The sequence below is a fragment of the Triticum urartu genome, chromosome 4A, assembly GCF_056163025.1.
Source record: "Triticum urartu cultivar PI428250 chromosome 4A, HENAU_Tu73, whole genome shotgun sequence".
NCBI classification, from domain to species: domain Eukaryota; kingdom Viridiplantae; phylum Streptophyta; class Magnoliopsida; order Poales; family Poaceae; genus Triticum; species Triticum urartu.
The window spans coordinates 553,374,095-553,386,447 of record NC_141876.1 but is presented as its reverse complement, the minus strand read 5'-3'; positions in this window follow the sequence as shown (position 1 = coordinate 553,386,447).

Sequence of the window (12,353 nt, the reverse complement as noted above, 5' to 3'; positions counted from 1 at the left end):
CAGAATCTGAGAATCATGAAAACATAAAAAATAGTCAGATTATCTATGGAATGCATTGCGGATTCAACTCGAAGAGTGTCTCCCTATAAACCCCTGCATATGCAAAGTTCACCCCCTAACCGTGCTGACCAGACCACACATAGAAATACAAACCCCTTATGTCTCTATAACAGGCAGACGCGCATTTCAAAACTGAAGTAGGAACATTAGAATTATATGAAATTCGTATTTGAACAAATAAACTAAGGAATTATGAGTGGCATAATGTTTAGCTTCAAGGGTGGAGTGTTTGTAGTGCGACACAAAGCAAGTAGGCAGATTGTATTCCATGTAAAAGATCGAAGCCTATGTAAAAGCTGGAAATGACACTTTCTTTCTATACAATGTAGTGTTCGTTGCCCACACATGATGGAAGAGATCACATAGAGAAATACTATTCACTCATGTCTACGGTTGCAGTATTTAGAAACAGGGTGGTCCACCCTAAAAGAATATTGACAACAAATATGACAAGGCAAGCATAGATGTAGTGTATCAATCATTTACTTGTGAGCTCACTAGGACAAGTATGCAGAATTGTAACTGAAGTAAGAGACCGTCCAAAATCTGAATCAAGAAGTTTGTCTAGCACTTATTGTTTGCAACTAATCGACGTGAATAATTGGATATTATATCGAAAGAGTAAGAAAGACAAGTAAAATTGTCAACAAACCTGGCTTGCAGTAGTAATCTGGGTCAATGTCACTACGACCAACAATCCAAAATGACTAGTGTCTGTTCCTAGGGCCGGAATTTTGAAACCCTGTGAACTTTACAGGTACTAAAGATTACCAAAATACATCTGAACCATTAAGTGTAGGTAGCACTGAGCACACAACAAACCCTAATGACAGTCATGCGTAATGAGTGTAACATCTCAAATTTTCAATTTGGAATGTTATACACTAGATCATCATTGCATATCATATTTTATTGCATTTTGGTTGATCCTACAAAATTCTACGCAACTCAAGGACCCTTGGAGAGAGTTGGGGATCTGGTTATTTTCATATTTGAGTTTTCTCAAATTTTGAAAATAGGATCATTTGATTTTATTTATTTTATCTTCAATTATTTCTATTATCAAAAATATGAGAGAGGGAATAAAATGACTTTCCCAAAATAAAGAAATATTGAGGATTTAATAAAAAATCAAATAGGATTTTATTTTGGTTTTATTTCCTATTTTATTTGAATTTAGGAAAAATGCGCATTTTTCAAAATTGCATTTAGGCCCCAAATAAATGTTAATCCTATGCGGCTTGATTTTAGAAGCCGGGGAAAATTTATTTCAGGATTTTTGGAGTCCGTTTAGTATTCCTTTTTTTTCTCTGAGCGTAACTATTTAAGAAAAAAAGTCCGAACCGACCTTGGGCCGTAACCGGCCAGGACTCCGCCTGGCCGGGCCTTCAAATAGAGCCGCCCGAGGCCCGAGCCAGCCCAAGCCGCCGCCGCCGCCCCCGAACCCTAACCCTAGCGCCGCCGCCGCCGCCCCCCCACGCCGCCCGCCGCCTCGCCGCACCGCCGCCCGCGCCGCCCACCACCCCGCCCGCCGCCTCGCCGCCGCGCCGCCTCGCCGGAACGCCGGTTTTTTCCGCCGCCGGTTTTTAGAAAACCGATCGGTTTTTCGTCGGTTTTGTTCGGTTTTTTTAGTTTTGTTTTTTTAAATAGATCGGTTTTCTGGTTTATTTAATTAGCGAGCGTTCGCCCGTTCGTTCGTTTTAACGAACACGTTCTTCATTTAGGTCCAGATAACAAATGTTCGTTCGTTAATCTTTTTGTCATTTTTCTTTTCCTCGGATTAAATTCGCAATTTTTCTGATCGTGATTCCTGATCCAATTTTCATTTTAGTCTAACTTTTCGCTCGTTTATCGAAATCAGGCGATTCAAGCGCCTGGAGTTTCGTCTCGAAACCCTCTTTCCGTTTAACCAACCCAAACAAGTTTTTTCCACTGTAAGAATTGCCCTAGATCCAGAATAGTAAGTGAAGCCTGTTTCTTTTGCCGTTTGTCTTTCGTTGCTTCGTTCAATTTGATTCTTTTTGCCAACCGGAGTTCTTAAGTTGAACTTTCTGGTTAGATCTTTTATTTGAGTTTTACCTATGCATCAATTGAGTACTTATTGTATGCTTGTTTGTTTGCGATAGAGTACTCGGAGTGCGCCGCTTGCTACTTCGAATTGCTAGGTTTTGCGGATCATCAGCATGGCAAGTAACACTTTGATCATACTTCCAATTACCCAGTTTTTGTTGCATTAGATCAATCCTCACACATTGCATGATTAGGATCTAATTAAATTGTGGGTTTGGGAAGTAGTTGAGGTAGTACCTATTACCTGTTATTATCAAACCTTTGGGAGTTACTTCTACATTTGCTTATTATGCCATGCTATGATAGTAGACGTTGATTGAGTGAGTGAATCCATGACAGATGTGAGATTGTTAAATTAATGGTTTATCTAAGGTGGCAACTTAAATACACATCTGGGTGGATTGAGGCACCTGGGTATTCCAGCGATTGCCTGTTTTTTATGGACCGCCACCCAGGCTCAAAGGGATCATGAGATTATTCATGCTAGAAACTTCCGTGTGCAGCCACAAGCTACTATGGGCTCTAGCATAGTTGATTAAGTCATGCGAACTCTTACAGTGGTAGACTAGCAGATGTAGGGGAAAGTAGGTGTAATGGTCTACCCGATCGTAAGGTGCTAGCGCTTCTGAAAGACTATGTCTCGGTCATCCTTTCTCAAACACCATGTAGTGCGAGAATCCCAACGGAGGAGATCGAGTCTTGTGGGGAAAAGTGCGCAAACCTCTGCAGAGTGTATAAACTAATCATGGTTAGCCGTGTCCCCGGTTATGGACATCTTGAGTATCTAGTACTTGGATTATCATGTGAATCTCATCATGTTACTGTAATTAATTTTGTTGGGTTTTGTTTAATGATGATGCTTAATTGGGATTGAGAATGCTGTCAACCATTCTCAATGTTTAACAACTACCATGATAGTTAAATAAAATTTATTCCTTTGCAGTAGGGAAATATTGGCTTTACGCAAAACGGTAACCATAGAGCTTTCCACCAGCCAAATATGCATATAGAATAGCCTTTTCATTCCATTACTCTCTATGTGTTACATTGCCAGCATATTCCATGTGCTGACCTGTTTCGGGCTGCAACTTAATGTTGTAGACTTTTTAGACGACGATTAAGGTGCTTTTTGGTCGTGGTTCTATACTCAATGATGCCGTTGGAGTTGATGGACTCACTTATCTTCCAAGCCTTCAGCTGTTATCGTTATTAGATGGCCTTAAGCCATATTTATTGTAATAAGTTCTCTTTTGAGACTCTCAATGTAATAAGTGTGTGATTTGCTACTCTGTTATAAATCCTTCAAGTACTGTGTGGTGTCAGCATTACTAATCCAGGGATGACACCTGAGCACAAAGATTGGGCCCTTTGTGGTCTGGTCGCTACAAGATGGTATCAGAGCACACACTGACTGTAGGGCACGACCACTAAGCTAAAAGACCTAGATCACTACTCATTCTCTTCTCTTTCTGACTTCTCATCTTTTCTACTCTTTTAGGATGGCGGATGCAAGGAAGAAGTTCACGCAACCGGATGAAGATACACCCTTTGGACGTCACTTGAAGGAAGTCACTAGATACCTGAACATAGGAGTACCAAGTTTCACCGGAACCTACAACGCCACTCTACCAGAAGAGGAGCGCTGGATGATTCAAGTTCAAGTTCCAGGAAGGACGTTCATGCCAGTCACTGAGCCCATAGAGTTTTCTTTTGATGCACCAACCTGGAGTCTAGGAAAGAGCATGGCAGCTCACATCGCCATGGGACGCATTGGAGAAGTTTACCGCAATGATCTCAAGGATACTATCTACCAAATTTGTGGACGCCGAGATGAACACTGGGAGATGATCAACACCAGGAAGGATAGATCAATTGCAGCTTTTATCCACGAGTTAAACCAGCACATTCGACGTCAGGAGAACCAGATGTGCGCCGACATGATAGATCTGAAGAAGGTGTGGACAAGAATCAAGGAACTGGAGGAAGAACTCAAGGCTACACGTGAAGATTATGAAGAGGAAATCGAAGTATTAGTGGAGAAAAATCATGATCTGATCAAGAAGATTGGAATATTCATGGGAGGCCCTACACCAGTAGAAGAAGACGAAGAACCCAAGGAGATTCGCCCGGAAGACTACATCATCATCGACGACACCGACTCGAATCTAGATGATAGCGATGATGACTATGTTGATGAAGCTGGAGCATATATCATGGAGTCTGCAACCGAAGAATATTTCTAGTAGACCACCCCATCAGTAGTAGTAGTCCATCATGTAAATATAATAGTCCGAGCACTTTTGCGATAGTTAGATCGATTGTATGCCCTTGTTTGATTGAATGAAGTGAATTGTTTGCTTTTGACTCATGTGCATATGGGTAGTGTTTTCTCTCCAGACCCCTCTCTATTCTTAAATCTCATCTTTTCTAAACCCTCAGATGCCTCCGAGACGTGATCCCGGATTTACTTTCCCACCGGAGCTCACCCAGTTGATCCAACAGCAGAACACATTGATGCAGCTGCTAGTCCAGAATCAGAATCAGGGGAACAACAACAACAACCCACCACCACCACCACCTGTTGATCACTTAGCCCATTTTCTTAGGCTGAATCCGCCGGTGTTTTCCAATAGCACCGAGCCTATAGTAGCAGATGATTGGCTCCACAAGACAGCTAGAGAGTTGACCACGATAGGATGCACAGATGCGGAAAAGGTGAAATTTGCCGCACATCAGCTTGAAGGACCCGCAACATCATGGTGGGAGAATTTCATAGCCACTTTCCCTGTCAACACTGTCATGTGGGACCAGTTTCAGCAGGCTTTTCGTACTGCCCATGTTTCAGCGGGAGCTATGGCCATGAAGAAGCAAGAGTTTCGCAACTTGCGCCAAGGAGGACGGACAGTTGGCCATTATGTGGAGGACTTTAGTAAGTTAGCACGTTATGCCCCAGATGACGTAGCTACGGATGCAGCTAAGCAGGAGAAGTTTCTGGAAGGACTGAATGATGAGTTGAGCATGCAGTTGATGGTAGCAACCTTCAACAACTACCAGGAGTTGGTAGATCGTGCCCTCATGATTGAAGGGAAGCAGCAACAGATTGAGAACCGCAAGAGGAAGTATGGACAAGGGAAGTACAATTCAGGAGCTCAGCAGAAGCCATGTTTTACCCCTAGACCGGGAGGACATTTTCAGCATACCCATGGAGGAGGTAGCTCGCACAATCACAATGGCACCAAGAATGGTAATGGGAATGGTGGAAGCAACGGCCAGAACCGCACCAACCCATCGACCCCAGCCAAGAGAGACCTGAGCCAAGTCACTTGTTTTAAGTGCTAGAAGACCGGTCATTATGCCAATGAATGTCCTGAATCCCAGAATGGAAATGGCAATGGAAGCTCTAGAAAGAAGCCGAACCCTTTCAACAGGGGACATGTGAACCACATTAACGTGGAGGAGGTTGAAGAGCAGCCGGATGGAGTAATCGCTAAGTTTTTGGTTAAGTCATTTACTGGACTTGTTCTTTTTGATACTGGTGCATCACATTCATACATATCAAGGGGATTTGTGGATAAGTATAACCTGCCCACCAAGGTTCTTAGAACACCTATGTTAGTAAGCTCACCAGGAGCGGAGTGCATGGCTAGTAAGGGATGTTTTCGAGTGCCATTGAGTATAGGTAGGCATGTGTTTCCATCGGATTTAATCATTTTGGAATCACAAGGTTTGGATGTAATTCTGGGTATGGATTGGCTGTCGATGTATGGAGGAAACATCGATTGCGCCAGTAAGTCGATTTTGTTTACCACCCCAGAAGGGAGAAGGATCAAGTATGTATCCCGACATGTGCCAAAAGGGACCCAAGTAAATTGTTTAACAGGAGTTGTGCAGGAGGAAGTACCAATGGTGAAGGATTTCCCTGATGTATTTCCAGAGGAGTTGCCAGGCATGCCACCGGATAGAGATATTGAGTTCTTGATTGAGCTTTTGCCATGCACAGGGCCAATATCAAAGAGACCATATAGGATGCCCGCAAAGGATTTGGTGGAGATTAAGAAGCAGATTAAGGAGTTACTGGATAAAGGATATATTCGCCCAAGTTCTTCGCCTTGGGGATCGCCAGTACTTCTAGTGGAGAAGAAGGATGGATCATTAAGGATGGTTGTTGATTATCGAGGATTAAATGAAGTAACCATCAAGAACAAGTACCCACTGCCAATGATAAATGATCTATTTGATCGATTGCAAGGAGCTAAGGTATTTTCCAAGATCGATCTGCGATCAGGATACCATCAATTGAAGATTCGAGAACAGGATATACCTAAGACGGCTTTTACCACCAGGTATGGGCTGTACGAGTATACCGTTATGTCATTTGGTCTGACTAACGCACCTGCATATTTTATGAACATGATGAACAAGGTGTTTATGGAGTTTTTGGATAAGTTCATCGTGGTGTTCATTGATGATATCCTGGTTTACTCGAACAATGAAGAGGAGCATAAGGAGCATTTGCGTTTGGTTCTTGGAAAGCTCAGAGAACATCAGTTATATGCCAAGTTTAGCAAATGTGAGTTTTGGTTGAAGGAAGTTGGATTTCTCAGACACGTTATATTCGGAAAAGGTATAGCAGTAGATCCCACTAAGGTTGATACCGTGACAAATTGGGAAGCCCCAACAACAGTTGGAGAGATCCGGAGTTTTCTTGAACTCGCAGGATACTATCGGAGATTCATTGAGAATTTCTCAAAGATTGCGAAGCCTATGACGGAGTTTATGAAAAAGGATACCAAGTTCATATGGACTGAGGAATGTGATGCTAGTTTCCAGGAGTTAAAGAAACGTTTGGTTACATCACCTGTGTTGATTTTGCCAGATCAGACGAAGGATTATGAGGTGTATTGCGACGCTTCACGTCGAGGACTTGGAGTAGTGCTTATGCAGGAAGGAAGAGTTGTTTCCTATGCCTCACGACAACTTAAGCCTCATGAGTTAAATTATGCTACGCATGATTTGGAGTTAGCAGCCGTAGTGCATGCATTGAAAACCTGGAGACATTTTCTCATTGGAAACCATTGTGAGGTATACACGGATCACAAGAGTTTGAAGTATATTTTCACGCATAAGGAATTGAACCTCAGGCAAAGGAGAAGGTTGGAGCTCATCAAGGATTATGATATGAAATTGCATTATCACCCCGGAAAGGCTAATGTAGTAGCTGACGCATTGAGCCGTAAAAGCCACATCAACACACTAATGACGGGAGATTTACCAAGGGAGTTAGACGAAAATCTCCGAGAGCTATGTTTGGAAATAGTTCCAAGAGGCTATGTAGCAGCATTGGAGATTTAGTCTACCTTGATGGATAAGATCAGAGAAGCTCAAAAGACCAACAAGGAGATTGCCTCTATAAGAGAGAAAATGAGCAAAGGAAAAGCTAAGGGATTTCGTGAGGATGAGCACGATACCTTATGGTTTGAAGACCGTGATTATGTGCCAAATGATTCGGAGATCAGGAAGTTAATTCTGCAAGAGGCCCATGATTCACCATATTTGATTCACCTAGGAAATTACAAAATGTATTTGGATTTGAAGGATACTTTCTGGTGTACCGGAATGAAGAAGGATATTGCGGAGTATGTAGCAGTTTGTGACGTATGTCAGAGAGTAAAGGCAGAGCATCAGAAGCCAGCAGGATTTCTACAGCCATTGCCGATACCCGAATGGAAGTAGGATAAGTTAGGCATGGATTATATGAAATTCGTTTATAGACTCGTTCAGGCTATGACTCAATATGGGCTGTAGTCGATCGTTTGACAAAGGTAGCTCATTTCATTCCAGTGAAGACTACCTATACCAGTGCAAAGTTGGCAAAGATATACATGACCAGAATCGTATGTCTGCATGGAGTTCCAAGGAGCATTGTATCAGACAGAGGAACCCAATTTACCTCAAGGTTCTGGAATCAGTTGCATGAAACTTTGGGTACCAGACTGGAGTTTAGTACAGCTTTCCATCTGCAGACAGATGGACAGACCGAGAGAGTCAATCAGAGCTTCAAAAGAGCTTGTGCGCTAGATTACAGATCTAGTTGGGACGAGAATTTGCCATATGCAGAGTTCTCTTACAACAATAGTTATCAATCCAGTTTGAAGATGGCCTCTTTCGAAGCCTTGTACGGAAGGAGGTGCAGGACCCCATTGTCTTGGGATGAAGTTGGAGACCGCCAGTTGTTTGGACCGGATCTGATAAAGGAGTCTGAACAGAAAGTGAAATTGATCCGTGATAGGCTCAAGGTAGCTCAATCCAGGCAGAAGAGTTATGCAGATTCTAAACGCAAGGAGATAGTTTACGAAGTCGGAGACCGAGTTTATCTTCGAGTATCACCACTTCGAGGAGTTAAGCGCTTTGGAGTTAAGGGAAAGTTAGCGCCACGTTTTGTAGGCCCATACAAAGTTTTGGAGCGTATGGGAGAAGTAGCCTACAAGTTGGAGTTGCCCGAAGGATTGTCAGGAGTTCATGACGTGTTCCACGTTTCCCAGTTGAAGAAGTGCCACGCATAGATGGCTAATATACCGCTGAGAGATACAGTGCCGCTGGAAGCAATTCCGTTGGATAGTGATCTGACCTATGAGGAGAAACCAGTTAAGATTCTAGAGTATGCCAGTAGAGTCACCCGCAGCAAGGTTATCAAGTTTTGCAAAGTTCAGTGGAGCCATCACACGGAGGATGAAGCCACCTGGGAACGAGAGGAAGATTTGCCGAAGGACCACCCTCACCTATTTTCTAGCCAACCCGAATCTCGAGGGTGAGATTCATCTTAAGGGGGTAGGTTTGTAACATCCCAAATTTTCAATTTGGAATGTTATACACTAGATCATCATTGCATATCATATTTTATTGCATTTTGGTTGATCCTAGAAAATTCTACGCAACTCAAGGACCCTTGGAGAGAGTTGGGGATTTCGTTATTTTCATATTTGAGTTTTCTCAAATTTTGAAAATAGGATCATTTGATTTTATTTATTTTATCTTCAATTATTTCTATTATCAAAAATATGAGAGAGGGAATAAAATGACTTTCCCAAAATAAAGAAATATTGAGGATTTAATAAAAAAATCAAATAGGATTTCATTTTGGTTTATTTGCTATTTTATTTGAATTTAGGAAAAATGCATGTTTTTCAAAATTGCATTTAGGCCCCAAATAAATGTTCATCCTGTGCGGCTTGATTTCAGAAGCCGGGAAAAATTTATTTCCGGATTTTTGGAGTCCGTTTAGTATTCCTTTTGTTTTTTCTCTGAGCGTAATAATTATTTTAAAAAAAGTCCGAACCGACCTTGGGCCATAACCGGCCAGGACTCCGCCTGGCCGGGCCTTCAATTAGAGCCGCCCGAGGCCCGAACCAGCCCAAGCTGCCGCCGCCCCCGAACCCTAACCCTAGCGCCGCCGCCCGCACCGCCACCGCGGCCCCGCCTCCGCCCGCCGCCCCGCCCGCCGCCTCGCCGCCTCGCCGGACCGCTGGTTTTTTTCTGCCGCCGTTTTTTTAGAAAACTGATCGGTTTTCCGTCGGTTTTGTTCGGTTTTTTTAGTTTCGGTTTTTTAAATAGATCGGTTTTCCGGTTTATTTAATTAGCGAGCGTTCACCCGTTCGTTCATTTTAACGAACGCGTTCTTCGTTTAGGCCCAGATAACGAACGTTCGTTCGTTAATCTGTTCGTCGTTTTTCTTTTCCTCGGATTAAATCCGTGATTTTTCTGATCGCGATTCTTGATCCGATTTTCATTTTAGTCTAACTTTTCGCTCGTTTATCGGAATCAGGCGATTCAAGCGCCTGGAGTTTTCTCTCGAAACCCTCTTTCCGTTTAACGAACTCAAACAAGTTTTTGCCACTGTAAGAATTTCCCTAGATCCAGAATAGTAAATGAAGCCTGTTTCTTTTGTCGTTTGTCTTTCGTTGCTTCGTTCAATTTGATTCTTTTTGCCAACCGGAGTTCTTAAGTTGATCTTTCTGGTTAGATCTTTTATTTGAGTTTTACCTGTGAATTATTTGAGTACTTATTGTATGCTTGTTTGTTTGCGATAGAGTATCCGGAGTGCGCCGCTTTCTACTTCAAATCGCTAGGTTTTGCGGATCATCAACAAGGCAAGTAACACTTTGATCATACTTCCAATTACCCCATTTTTGTTGCATTAGATCAATCCTCACACATTGCATGATTAGGATCTAATTAAATTGTGGGTTTGGGAAGTAGTTGAGGTAGTACCTATTACCTGTTATTATCAAACCTTTGGGAGTTACTTCTACATTTGCTTATTATGCCATGCTATGCTAGTAGACGTGGATTGGGTGAGTGAATCCATGACAGATGTGAGATTGTTAAATTAATGGTTTATCTAAGGTGGCAACTTAAATACACATCTGGGTGGATTGAGGCACCTGGGTATTCCAGCGACTGCCTGTTTTTTTATGGACCGCCACCCAGGCTCAAAGGGATCATGAGATTATTCATGCTAGAAACTTCCGTGTGCAGCCACAAGCTACTATGGGCTCTAGCATAGTTGATTAAGTCATGCGAACTCTTACAGTGGTAGACTAGCAGATGTCGGGGAAAGTAGGTGTAATGGTCTACCCGATCGTAAGGTGCTAGCGCTTCTGAAAGACTATGTCTCGGTCATCCGTTTCTCAAACACCATGTAGTGCGAGAATCCCAACGGAGGAGATCGAGTCTTGTGGGGAAAAGTGCGCAAACCTCTGCAGAGTGTATAACTAATCATGGTTAGCCGTGTCCCCGGTTATGGACATCTTGAGTATCTAGTACTTGGATTATCATGTGAATCTCATCATGTTACTGTAATTAATTTTGTTGGGTTTTGTTTAATGATGATGCTTAATTGGGATTGAGAATGTTGTCAACCATTCTCAATGTTTAACAACTACCATGATAGTTAAATAAAATTTATTCCTTTGCAGTAGGGAAAAATTGGCTTTACCCAAAATTATAACCATAGAGCTTTCCACCAGCCAAATATGCATATAGAATAGCCTTTTCATTCCATTACTCTCTATGTGTTACATTGCCAGCATATTCCATGTGCTGACCCGTTTCGAGCTGCAACGTTAATGTTGCAGACTTTTCAGATGATGATTAAGGTGCTTTTAGGTCGTGGTTCTATACTCAGTGATGCCGTTGGAGTTGATGGACTCACTTATCTTCCAAGCCTTCCGCTGTTATCGTTATTAGATGGCCTTAAGCCGTATTTATTGTAATAAGTTCTCTTTTGAGACTCTCGATGTAATAATTGTGTGATTTGCTACTCTGTTATAAATCCTTCAAGTACTGTGTGGTGTCAGCATTACAGATCCAGGGATGACACTTGAGCACAGAGATTGGGCCGTTTGAGGTCTGGTCGCTACAATGAGTAATGAATCAATTAGAAAATGGGTGATGAGGAGTGGCTGCTGAGTGTTGAGGACTTATCTCAGGATAAATCGGGTTGGCTTAGTGGGTGTTGCACGCCTGAGCCCTGAACGGACTAGGAAGGTAGGCACGGTGGCGCGCTCGGGCAGCGGTGACTGAGGGAGTCCTGGATTAGGGGGTGTCCGGATGGCCGGACTGTACCTTCAGCCGGACTCCTGGACTATGAAGATACAAGATTGAAGACTTCGTCCCATGTCCGGAAGGACTTTCCTTGGCGTGGAAGGCAAGCTTGGCGATACGGATATATAGATCTCCTACCATTGTAACCGACTTTGTGTAACCCTAACCCTCTCCGGTGTTTATATAAACCGGAGGGTTTTAGTCCGTAGGACAACATACAGAATAACAATCATACCAAAGGCTAGCTTCTAGGGTTTAGCCTCTCCGATCTCGTGGTAGATCTACTCTTGTACTACCCATATCATCAATATTAATCAAGCAGGACATAGGGTTTTACCTCCATCAAGAGGGCCCGAACCTGGGTAAAACTTCGTGTCCCTTGCCTCCTGTTACCATCCGGCCTAGACGCACAGTTCGGGACCCCCTACTCGAGATCCGCCGGTTTTGACACCAACATTGGTGCTTTCATTGAGAGTTCCTCTGTGTCGTCGCTGTTAGGCTTGATGGCTCCTACGATCATCAATAGCGACGCAGTATAGGGTGAGACCTTCCTCCTCGGACAGATCTTCATCTTCGGCGGCTTCGCACTGCGGGCCAATTCACTTGGCCATCTAGAGCAG